Source organism: Panicum virgatum, chromosome 7N (assembly GCF_016808335.1).
Source record: "Panicum virgatum strain AP13 chromosome 7N, P.virgatum_v5, whole genome shotgun sequence".
Lineage (NCBI taxonomy): Eukaryota > Viridiplantae > Streptophyta > Magnoliopsida > Poales > Poaceae > Panicum > Panicum virgatum.
In genome coordinates, this window is record NC_053151.1 from 7,028,507 (window position 1) to 7,040,248 (window position 11,742).

At 48.3% G+C, this 11,742-nt stretch overlaps 1 long non-coding RNA gene across 2 annotated transcripts; it reads right to left on the minus strand.

Moving 5' to 3' along the window:
* Nucleotides 1-9,027: 9,027 nt before the first annotated feature.
* Nucleotides 9,028-10,512, minus strand: LOC120683889. Of its 2 annotated transcripts, XR_005678971.1 has the most exons (3): nucleotides 10,440-10,512; nucleotides 9,500-9,613; nucleotides 9,028-9,389 (listed from the first exon to the last, which is right to left on the minus strand). It is a non-coding gene; the product is annotated as an uncharacterized LOC120683889 (long non-coding RNA). The 2 variants fall into 2 exon arrangements; XR_005678970.1 differs by lacking the exon at nucleotides 10,440-10,512 and having other exon boundaries at nucleotides 9,500-10,326.
* Nucleotides 10,513-11,742: the final 1,230 nt, after the last annotated feature.

An 11,742-nucleotide genomic window follows, 5' to 3' on the forward strand; every position in this document is an offset into this window, starting at 1 on the left:
GAGTTTGATGGACCATGTCAAGTTCCTGGAAGGCTGCTTCACCGCCGACATGAAGGATGTGGAGATCCCCTTCGAAAGCTTCCACATCGCCTCCAACGACGGCGATCTGGCAGAAAACCACACGGTTCCCTCCCAGGATCATTCTGCTATTCCCCCATAGACTCCCGTCGTGGGGGATGCGCCCACTCCTTAAGCGAGCGCTCCAAAAGTTTCCGATCGGCTTCAAGCTGGGTTGTGGAAGAGGTCGATTCGATCCAAGTAGATCGCGTCGATGCCCCTGCACCGGACAGCACTTTGCTTTCCGAGTTCGTAGGTGAGCACAGTATAACTGTTGCCAGGGAGAGCCACGACTCTCAAGATGGTGTGAATGTGCATGAAGCTTGCACCATATTTCCGGATCTCCTGGCCCCAGAGGCCAGTGGCTTCTGTGAGTACATCACGGCGGAAATCGCTTAACGGATGGAACGGATCTCGGAATGACTCGTCAACTACTCGACTACTTTTTCCCAGCCAGATGAGGCCTTCCCTGACAGGCTGGCCAACAGCTCTGCCCTCATGGGCATGGCGGCTTCATAGTGCATCTTAGACATCTTCTCATCCGACTCTTACTACACCTTGCTAGATGAAGATCTCCTCTGTGAGGAAGAGGTCTCGCTCAGCGGGGTACGCATGGGGCTGAGTATCACCTCATCCCTAGAAGGTCGGATCGTGCACCGCTATTGACGGCTATTTAGTACCAAAAATAGACGTCAATATTCTCAAATAAAGAGGAGGATTGACATTTCTTACACGCATATTTCCCTTCGAATAATGTAGTTCCACATATCCTTGGAGAATATTTGGTTGCAGGTGATTTAGCATAGAAATAAAGGAGAATCCACCCTCATGGATCCAAGTGACCAGACTTCGACGAATCAGAAGCCACCATGCGTGCATTACATGGATTGAAGGGCCCAGAACTAGCCCAAACCACCTCAATCTAATGTGTACACATGCAACCGTCTTAAGGGCCCATAGAGCAGACACCATGAGAAGGCACACCTGTAACACTCCAATTTAAATTCCAGCATTTATTAATAAATTTAATAGGCTTTATTTAATTTTCTAAGGTTCTATATACCTAGAATTGCATTTAAATTTATTTTCTCTCACAAGTAATTAAATTTTTTTCTAGGTTAAACTCGTTGTTGCATTCATGCTAGTGCATGGTTTTATTTTGTTTGTTTGCATAGGAGTTTGAATTCAAATTCATTTGAATTAAAATAGATTTGAGTTGTTGGGAAATAGAATAGGAAAGAGGAAGGAAAAAGAAGAAAACCCACCAGCCCAAAACCCCAGCTCCGGCCCAGCCCAGCCGGCCCTCCTCCTCTCTTTCCTTTTCCTCACTCCGGCCCAGTCCGCCCCGCTCGGCCCAGGCGGCCCAGTTCCAGCGCACAGCGCCCCGCTCCCACGCTCCCCTCTCAGCTCCGCTCTCTCCACGCCTGCGCATGCGCGCCCTCACGCTGCCACATGGGCCCCACCCGTCAGCCGCTTCTCCCGCACTCTAGCAGCACACGCTCGCCCGACCCCCGTGCTTTCGCTGACAGCTCGGGCCCGCTTGTCGGTCCCGTCTCCTTCCTTTCTCCTTCTCCACGCCGAGCCTCTGCTCCACCCGCTCGCCTCGCTCCTCTGCGCCGTGGACGAGCACAACCCCGCGGACCACCCCGACGCCGCAGACCCACTGGTCAGCGCGGCGCATCCTCCTTCTAGGAGCCACACCCTGAACGGGATCACGCAGAGTTGTTGCCCGTTCCATTTCCTCCGCGCGCAGTCAAATCCGAGCTCGCCACCGCGATCGTTGCGGTACCCTTCCATATCACACCGCCAGGATCTCGGCACAGCTTTTTTAAACTCCCGGCCTTCCCTGCATCTCGCTTTCCCATCCCGCAGCCGCCACCGAACCCTAGCATCGCTGCCATTGTCTCTGCTGGAGCAGAGCACCCCGCCACGATCTCTGCCACACCCCACCTCCGCCACTATAATCCGCTGTAGATCTCCGCCTTGGGTCCCCGAATCATCGACGAGCCTCCATTCCCGACCCGGACCCCACCATCGCCGGAATCGAGCCAGACACCGCTGTAACAGGTGATATGTCCGCCACCACGATTCCTCACTGCCGTTGAACGCCAGACCTTCTTAACCCCCTCTGTACCTTTGCAGCGAAGCCACGAGTCAAGTTGTGCCGCCCAGACACCCGAAGGATACCCGCAGCGACCTGCTGACGTGCGCCACGCCGGACCCGCCGCTCGACCTCGCTGCCGACCTCCCTGCTTCACGCTTCCGCTCGATTCGAGCCTCGGTGAGCCACACCCCGATCCCCTCTCTCTTTTGCACTAGACCCTAGAGCCCGTAGGCCACCTCGAGACCAGAACGCTCACACTCCGGCGAGCTCCCTTGCCGCCGAGCCACCTCCACCGCCGAACACCCCGCTCCATACCCCGCAGCGCAGCACAAACCACCCAGTGGGTTGCGCATGCTGAGAGCTTTCTCCTGGGCCAAACCGCAGCTCGAACCGACCCCTGGAACCTCGAAATCGCCGAACTCCGGCAAGTCCTGCCGAGCGCCGCCGTGGGAAATGTCGCCGGCATTGCCCCGCGCCGCTGCTCGCGCCCCATCCTACCTGGCCGCCCGATCCTGAAACAGCGGCCCAGATTAGATCCAACTTACCCCTTCGTCCTGAGCCTTTAGATCTAGATCCAACAGATCAGATCTGTCCATACCGGTTCGGCCTGGCTTATTTGCTAAAGAGCCCCTGCGGTTCACGGAAATCAACCCGCAGTCCAGACATATTCAAAAGTATTTCCAGTTTAGTCCTGTTTTATTCATTTAGGCGCCTGACCTTTTTAGAAATCTAACCCATGGTCCAAGCCCTGCAGTTTTGCGAGTTAGTCCCTAGATCTACCCGTTAATTATGTTTAGGTCCCTGGTTTTTGCAGAAAACCCTTGGAAAGTCTGTTTTTCTTACAGTTTAGTCTCTGGATCTTGTTTTAGGCCTAGTTTTCGCGTTCTAGCTCCGTTTTAGGCGTTCTTTATGTCCACGCGATCGTTGTAACGCGTAGAATAGTTCTAGCTAGGTTTTGTTTCCTGTTTTCATGTATTATGTCCAACCTTAGAGCCTCATAGTTTGTGTTATACTTGTTGAGTACGTGTTGTGTACTCACCCTTGCCTCCTCTACACTTTTTCCTCTTGTTCTTTTGGGGATACTCTACTACTGCTCAGTTCCTGCCGATGCGAGGGAGTTCACCTGGAGCTACCAGGAGTACGAGGACTTCTAGGCGTTCGTCTCCCAGTCGACGTCCCAGTGGTGCCCAGCTTCCGAGAGACTTTGTACATGTTTTATGCTTCCGCATACTCTGTATCAGACATTTTATCTTTAATGTAATAAATAACATTTGTACTTGCTTTATATTATCTTTTTACGTGATCTGTGCTGTGATAAACTGTTCATTCTATTGTATATACATGTGACTTGATCCTGGCACGTATATGATTGCTCGGTTTATGTCCTTTTATAAACCGGGTGTTACAGAGTGGTATCAGAGCTATATCGACTTTAGGACGAAAGCCTAGATAGAACTGGTCATGTTTTAGGTCTTCTTCTCTCTAAGCCTTGTCTGCTGAAACTATTTTGATATTATACTGCTTGAATTCTAAGAATTTTACTCGTCTTGCCTTGATTTCTCTCTATAGAATTAGTTTCCGTAGATTTTGACCTGAAGTAAGTCGACTGACCATCATAGGTGTAAGCTAAATGACCCCTTTATAATAGCACGATAGAACGTTCCACGACGCGTTGTGTTAGTCGAGTCGCGTGATAAACTTGACTAAAGTATGAACTTTTGAATGCTTGTTATTAGGCTACATGTTTGATTTGGATCTTTGGTTGATTGCATAGCTTGGTAGTTAAAAATTTGTTTAATGAAAATCAGTTTTAAGTTAAAGTTATTTAATTAATAAAATGAGTTAGAACGTTGGGGTTAAAGCCATGCACTCTATCATGTCTACTTTATCATGCCTAAGTCTTCCTTGCAGATAGATATCATATCCGTCTGAAACTATTTCTGCAATATCTTTACTCATACATCTTTTGTTCGAATCAGATGGTGAACACCAGGAGCACCGGTTCTGGTTCTGGCCAGCAGCAGAGGCAGGATAACCAGGGTACTGGGATGCCGATGCCTCCACTCTTGACTCTGGAGCAGTTCTTCCAGCTCCAGATGCAGATGATGGCCACCCTGAACAACACCGTTCAGGCACTGCAGCAGGTCCACAGTCAGCCGCCGCCTCCGCCTCCACCACAGCAGCCCCGCGATAGGCGTGCGGAGTTTCTGAAGGGCCACCCGCCGACGTTCTCCCACACATCTGACCCACTTCAGGCACACGACTGGCTTCGTGCAGTGGAACGACAGCTGGACATCGCCCAGTGCGATGATCGGGAGCGTGTCTTGTACGCGACAGCTGCGAGGTGTAGCTTTGGACTGGTGGGAGTCCCACCGAGTTCAGGACCGTGAGGCTTTCACCTGGATCCAGTTCCGGGAGCGGTTCCGCAGCCACAACGTCCCCGCGGGCGTTATGAAGACGAAGAAGAAGGAGTTCCTTGCACTTAAGCAGGTAAACTCGGATATAATCTTACAGCATTTCCTTTTAAGCTAGTATCCCCCTTGTTCTATCTTTCTGAAGCATGGGTTAATCATTCGTCATACATCTGTCCTTTTCACTTCAGGGAACTATGACGGTCACGGAGTATCGTGATCGTTTCCTTCAGTTCGCTCGCTACGCCCCTGCCGAGGTCGCGGATGATCGCGACAAGCAGGAGCACTTCATGGAGGGTCTGGAGGACTACATCCAGTACGCGCTGCTCAACCTCCGCTTCGATGACTTCAACTATCTGGTTGACAGCGCGCTCAACACGGAGCGCAAACATCTGGAGATGGAGGATAAGAAGAGGAAGATCACTCCCGTTGCTTCCGGCAGCAACACCCGTCCTCGCCTCCAGCCGCCCCAGCAGTACTGGCCTCCTCAGTAGTACCAGCAGCGGCCGCAGCAGTACCCGCCTCGATAGCAGCAGCAGGCTGGTCAGGGCCCGAGGTTATCGGCACCTCCGACTCATGCCGCTCCACCAGCTCCGCCAGCACCTCAGGCTCCACGGCAGGTAGCTCCTCCTGCCGGACAGCAGGCTCCAACACTTCTTGGCGCGTGCTATCACTGCGGCCAGCCGGGGCACTACGCCAACACTTGCCCCCGGAAGGCGCAGGCTTGACAGCAGGGGCGCCTAGCTCAGCCTAGGGCGCCACTTCAGGGGAGAGTGAACCACGTTACGGCTGAGTCAGCGGCCGAGGCTCCTAACATGGTTATTGGTACGTACATGGTCAATTCATATCCAGCTACAGTGCTTTTCGATACTGGTGCTACGCATTCCTTCATTACACAGTCTTTTGTCGAGCAACATGGTATTCGTACTAGCACATTAAAGAGGTGCCTATTAGTATCTTCACCGGGAGGACAATTGAGGTCTCATATCTTCTGCCCCAGAGTTAGTGTATCCTTGAGGGGGGTAGAATTCAGTACAGATCTGATGGTGCTAGACACCAAGGGCATCGATGTTATTCTGGAGACGAAGACTCTTGCTAAGTGGGGAGTCCGGATAGATTGTGCTCAGAGGACAGTCTTGTTATCGGCTTCCAGTGGTCAAGAGGTTACTATCAGTGCAGTGGAACCTTCTGGATTTCTTCATCAGATGGAGGCTAGACCCACGGATGGTATTCACGTGGTGTATGAATTCCCGGATGTCTTTCTAGATGATTTGCCAGGTATGCCGCCTGAATGCGACATCGAGTTTTCTATTGATCTCTTGCCTGGCACTGCTCCTATTGCAAAGCGGCCCTACCATATGGCACCTATAGAGCATGAGGAAGTCAAGAAGACTATTGATAAGTTGCTAGCCAAGGGCTATATCCGTTGCACCTTTTCTCCTTGGGCTTTTCCATTGTTGCTAGTAGATAAGAAGGATGGCTCGAAGAGAATGTGTGTTGATTATCGGGAGCTGAATGCAGTTACCATTAAGAACAAGCATCCACTGCCCCGTATTGAGGATCTCTTTGATCTGCTTTTGAGGTGCTCGTGTATTCTCGAAGATTGATCTGCGTTCGGGCTATTTTCATCTGAGGATCCGTCCTAAGGATATTCCGAAGACGGCATTCACCTGCAAGTATGGGCTGTATGAGTATACGGTCATGTCTTTCGGCTTGACTAATGCCCCGGCTTTCTTCATGCACCTGATGAACATGGTTTTCATGGATTATCTGGATGTCTTCATGGTGATCTTCATTGATGATATTCTAATCTTTTCCAAGACAGAGGCAGAGCATGAAGTTCATCTGAGGCTCGTGTTGCAGAGATGGAGGGAGCATCAGCTGTATGCTAAGTTCAGCAAGTGCGAGTTCTGGATTGACGAGGTTCCATTCCTCGGTCATATCATCTCCAAGGGAGGTATTGCAGTTGATCCGAGCAAGGTGAAGGATGTGCTCGAGTGGGAGACACCGCAGACGGTGAAGGAAGTCCGGTCATTCTTGAGCTTAGCAGGATATTATCGGAGGTTCATTGAGAATTTCTCCAAGATCGCGAAGCCCTTGACTTCCTTGCTAGAGAAGAATGCGGCATTCATATGGACTGATGAGTGTCAGATGGCATTTGATGAGCTGAAGAAGAGGTTGACTACGGCGCCAGTCCTTACTCTGCCAGACCAGAGCAAGAGGTTCACGGTGTACTGTGATGCTTCGAAGGATGGTCTTGGTTGTGTTCTGATGCTTGAGGGCATAGTGATTGCTTATGCTTCACGGCAGTTACGTCGGTATGAGCTGAACTATCCCACTCATGATCTTGAGTTAGCCGCAGTTGTGCACACTCTGAAGATTTGGAGGCATTACTTGTATGGGCAGCAGTGTGATATCTACACTGATCACAAGAGCCTCAATTATATTTTTATGCAGAATGAGTTGAACATGCGGCAGAGGAGATGGTTAGAGCTGGTTAAGGACTATGACCTGGAGATTCACTATCATCCGGTAAGGCCAATGTTGTGGCAGATGCTCTGAGCAAAAGAAGCTATGTCAACATGGCCGTTGCTTTCCAGATGCCTCCAGAGTTATGTGAGGAGTTTGAACAGTTGAGTCTGGGTTTCTTGCATCATACTTCGAGTGCAACATTCGAGGCAGTGCCCACTCTAGAGGCAGAGATCCGGCAGCATCAGAAGGAAGATGAGAAGCTGTAGGAGATCCGTGAGTTGCTCAAGAAAGGCAAGGCTCCTCATTTCAGAGAGGATGATCAGGGTACCTTGTGGTATAAGAACCGGATCTGTGTGCCAGATGTGAAGGATCTCAGGAAATTGATTCTGAGTGAGGCTCATGATACAGCTTACTCTATTCATCCGGGCAGTAACAAGATGTACTATGATCTCAAGGAACGTTTCTAGTGGTATGGGATGAAGCGTTCAGTGGCAGAGTACGTGGCTATTTGTGACACCTGTCAGCGTGTCAAGGCTGAGCATCAGAGGCCAGCAGGTCTGCTACAGCCATTGAAGATTCTAGAGTGGAAATGAGAAGAGATCACTATGGACTTCATTGTTGGGTTGCCTCGTACTCAAAAAGGGTACAACTCCAAATGGGTAGTAGTGGATCGTTTGACGAAGGTTGCTCACTTCATTCCAGTGAACACTACTTATTCCGGTGCCAGACTTGCGGAGTTGTATATCTCCCGGATTGTCTGTTTGCATGGTGTGCCCAAGAAGATCATATCTGATAGAGGATCACAGTTCACTTCGCGGTTCTGGGAGCAGCTCCATGATTCATTAGATACGAAGCTGCGCTTCAGTACCGCCTATCATCCTCAGACAGATGGGCAGACAGAGAGAACCAACCAAGTGTTGGAGGATATGCTGAGGGCTTGTGTTATTCAGTATGGTACTAGTTGGGATAAGTGCCTGTCGTATGCTGAGTTTTCCTACAACAACAGCTACCAGGCCAGTCTGAAGAAGTCCCCCTTTGAGGCATTATATGGCAGAAAGTGTAGAACTCCTCTTTATTGGGATCAGATTGGTGAGAAGCAGCTCTTTGGCCCTGACATTATAGAAGATGCAGAGCAAATAGTACAGGCTGTGCGGGAGAATCTGAGGATTGCACAGAGTAGGCAAAAGAGCTATGCAGATGGCAAACGGAGGGACCTGACCTTCAGCGTTGATGATTATGTATATCTGAAGGTGTCCCCGATGAGAGGAATCCACAGGTTTAATGTGAAGGGGAAGCTAGCACCTCGGTATATTGGTCCATTCAAGGTGCTAGAGAGGAAAGGCGAAGTTGCTTATCGCCTGGAGTTGCCTACTAGTCTCTCTGGAGTGCATGTTGTCTTCCATATTTCTCAGTTGAAGAAGTGTCTGCGAGTACCTGAGGAGCAGGCACCACTGGATGGGTTGGATGTGCAGGAAGATCTGACCTCACTACAAAAAATCTGGTGATCCATGACAATTGAATTTCGTCACAGATCACTGAAAAACCGTCATAAAACAGTATCTATGACGATCTCAAATAACGTCATGTATTGAGCGTCACAAATCACACCTCGTGACGTTCCTTAAAAATTCATCACGAATTGCTTGATCCATGACGTTTTGAATCCGTCATAGAAGTGCCCTGGACCCCCGAAGCCCAACCCAAACCCATTTTTTATGACAAAAATTAACGTCACAGATTCAATTGGCATGTCACAAATTAATAACACGGAGAATGACGTGGCTGATGACATGGCGATGATGTGGATGGCAATGATGATGTCATGGTTGCTGACATGGCAATGATAGGTGACGTGGATGGTGATATCAGCAGCACAGCCCACAGCCCATTTGTGGATGGGCCCATATAACAATTCAGCCCACCAATTTTCATATAGCCCATAAATGAAATTAATAGTTCTAGCCCATAAACCACAACAAAAAATACCAGACCAAAATATATGACCATAATATTCCATATTCCATCCAGAATAACATCAAAATAAGGGATCACATACAGTTTTTCCAACCAGTAGCACTAGCAGCCCAACATTCAAGGATCAGAAACAATAAAAAGACTTAGGACAAAAGACAACAAAAAGGAGCGGAAACAACCAAAGGTACATGAAGCTACAACAGCAAAGTTTTGTTCCTGCAAAAGGTTGAAGTTCCACCAGAAGCTAACATGCCACCTTGTTGCTTAGCTTTGACTTAGCAAAAGCATGTGTTTTGTTTCCAACTTAGCTTGCTGACTTCAATCACAGTTATTTCTGCAGGTGTTTCTATTTCAAGCTTGTCACAAAATACCTACAAAACAGAGACATATGCATATCAATACTATTGGTTTGCTCTTAAGAGGTTGGCTCAGTTTCAGAGAAAGTAGCTACAGCATATGGTATAAAAGTTGGATAAACTACCTGATGAGTAAGAGCCTAGGCCATGGCTCGCTCGCGTTTAGCTGCAGCTTCCTGCCACTTTAAAAGTTTTGTTTGGATATCTTCCACAGAACCAATACTATCACACCAGCCATTCTGTAATTTAATACAACGCTAAAAGTTCACAAACAAACTAAATTGTTGCACGAAAAAACTAAAAGCTCACAAACTAAATTGTTGCACGACCATGTCAGTTATTTTCTAACAAGAGCACGATATGTTTCTATAGGAAAATATGGTAATCTGTAATCAAATCATGTGCCAGCCTAACCAGCCCTTTTAAAATGGCTTGAAGCCTAACCAGCCCTTTGGTTTCAATCATCAAGTGAGAATGCAATAGATCAATGCACCACTATGTTTCTTTTAGAACCATAATATCATGCAATAGACATTCAGAGCTGAACATATGCATGAAGCAAACAGATCCCACATTTATTTATGAGCCGAGTTATTAAATTTCCAAGGAGCATGCATCCTTAAATTAGATAGCAAGATTTATTCTTTTACCAATGTGCACTTATTGTATAAACAGGAAAATCATGGGTTAGATTAAATGGTAAAAACCATTATTGTTACTCTTCTCCTTATTCACACTGAAATGTGATGCTCTGCAAGTCAGATAAAAGAATACAAAGAGTCGGCTTCTAGGGAACAGAGAGCAGTGCAAAAGCTAAATGTACTGTTAAATTGCAACAAGCTACCAGCACAAATGAGTCTAGGTAGTGTGCGCGACTAATTACTGCTATTTTTTACTAATGGAATAATGTGCAAACTATTGGTAATATCATTTATATCCTAGATACGCATTTCAACGAACAGTTGATGCATAGATGTGCTATGGAAAACAGAGCACCTGGACCATGAATCCAATAACAATAAGGGAGAAGGAGGAGGATAGATGGATCCAACAACACAATCTTACCTTCACTCTCCTATAGACCAGAAGGTGAACAGTACTACTACAACTTGCATATTTAAGATTTCACTCTATTAACATTATGCTATTATAGCTAATTATCATCATATATACTACAATGCAATACTCATATATACTCCAATGCTCTATCATGTAGAATCAACACTCGTCCATCTATCAATCAAACGAGCACTAAGAAGTCTTGACAAGTGCTATTTTCAGCCAAGTAATTAAAAAAAGCAGCAGCATATAACACTATATCGTTCTGATATAAAAACAGAATTCATAGGCATAGGCAAATGCTCAGAACAAAAAGAAAGCACATGGATGGCTAATGGGTTACATCAGTCTTTGTAATCTATGATACTTCTAGCAGATAGATCCAAAATAACATACTCTTGTTTTTGATAAATAAACTTCTTTTCTGCAAGTAGTAGTATAATTTGCCGTTGACCTGTAACAGAAGTATAAAACAACAGAGGCCAAAGGCTAGAAGGAATACCTGATAAAAATGACAGGCTCCACGGCATAAAAAGAAAGTGACATCTCTTGCAGTTGGATTGAAATAATCACACGAGTCTCATATCCATTATTGCCTACAAGGAGAGGATATATGAAAGCGGCACATTTCTTTCTATGAAAATTGCTGTTACGGACATCTAACTTTAATGGCAATTACAGTACGAGGAAAATGGCAAATTGCTGTTCTGACCATGGATCTGCAGCCACCGCTAGAGGATAAAGGCAAAAGAAAGCAAATCCACTTGCCGCTTAATCAAGAAGCTAGCAACTGCTCCTCTGTAGGTTCTGCTCCACATCGCCTGTGAAGACCAAAGCAATTGACGCTGCAAATCGAAAAACGACAAAGAGGAACGGGATTAGGGTCTGCACGAAATTGACGCCGCAACCTGCTTCCCCATGGGTGAGTCGCGCGCACCGTGGCCCCCCTGCCGCGTTGAGCAGGCCGCCCCGCCGTGGAGGCCGGCCGACACGTAGGCCCCGCCGCGCATCAAGAGCGGCACGCCCACAGACCGGGCCACCGCGCCGGCCGCGCCGCGCGTGGAGGGCCACGCCGTGCCGGAGGAGGAAGGAGCTCACGCGGGGGGAGAGAGCCACCGGAGAGGGAGATCTCCCTATCCGCAGAGCTCGACCTCCACGCCCATACGGCCGGCTCGCGCGGAGCTCGCGCAGCGCTCGCCACGAGCAGGTCTGAGGTGGTGAGGGGGAAAGGAAGGGAGAGAGGAGGGTCTGAGAGGGAGTGGAGGCGCCGCTGCTAGGGTTAGCGAACACAGGAGAATTAGGGGCGGGG